The sequence below is a fragment of the Microtus ochrogaster genome, chromosome 8 (genome assembly GCF_000317375.1).
Source record: "Microtus ochrogaster isolate Prairie Vole_2 chromosome 8, MicOch1.0, whole genome shotgun sequence".
In the NCBI taxonomy this organism is placed as follows: Eukaryota; Metazoa; Chordata; class Mammalia; order Rodentia; family Cricetidae; genus Microtus; species Microtus ochrogaster.
The window spans coordinates 1,028,188-1,029,101 of record NC_022015.1 but is presented as its reverse complement, the minus strand read 5'-3'; positions in this window follow the sequence as shown (position 1 = coordinate 1,029,101).

Below are 914 nucleotides of genomic sequence, written 5' to 3'. Positions count from 1 at the left end.
CCCCCAGTCCCGGCAGCCATTTCTGATTTCAGTTTCTTATCTTTTCAGAGGCTATGGCTGGGCCTTTTCACAAAGATGGGTACACACCAGAATCTGGTCTTAAAGGCTGTTCTTTTCATCACCCAGCGAGGGCTGTAGAGTTCCTGCTATGCTCTGGTAGCAAGTTAGGTTTGGTGGCACACGGCTAGGATCCAGCCTCAGCTGTCTAACAAATGTCAGGCCAGCAAATATACAGTAAGACCCAGTCTCAAAACCACAAGCAAATGGAGAGCGTGGCGCTGGAGTTAACTAGTCTTGCCGATAAATGTCTATTTTGTTTGCTTTCTTCACCTCTTTTTTGTGTGGTTTGCCAAGCCTGGGACTCCTAAATTTCTCCCTGAGAAAGTCGCCTAAGAGCTGCAGCTCCGGGGGATGCTTAAGGAGCATGCCCATGAAATCTCCGGCTCGCTCGGACCTCAGCAACTGGGCTTCTAAGACGTGAATGTTTGGACGCTCCACTGCGGGGGGCGGGGAATATAAATTAGATTTTCTATGAAGTGCAGAAAAAAGAGAGGCTCCTTTAGTATCCATTTGCAATGAAAAAGGAGAACAGAGCGGCTAATTCTGGGACCGATGCATTGATAGGACTTTTAAACTCTCAAGGGGACATAGGAAGCAAGTGAGGCTCAGAGAGGGTTAGGAAACTTGCCCAAGGACACCTAGCAAGGGAAAAACGAAAGCCAAGCTTGGCCTCAGTAAGCATTTACAGTGGCAGCATAAGCATTCCTTCCCCACCGCCTAGGTAACTGGCTAACCACAGGGTCCCCCAGAAAACCCTTTGAGGGTTTTATACCAAAGGCTAAAGGTAGTGGCCATGTAGTTCAAGACACGTTGCTGATCACGTGCAAGGCCCTGGATTCAGTGCCCCCCATCAT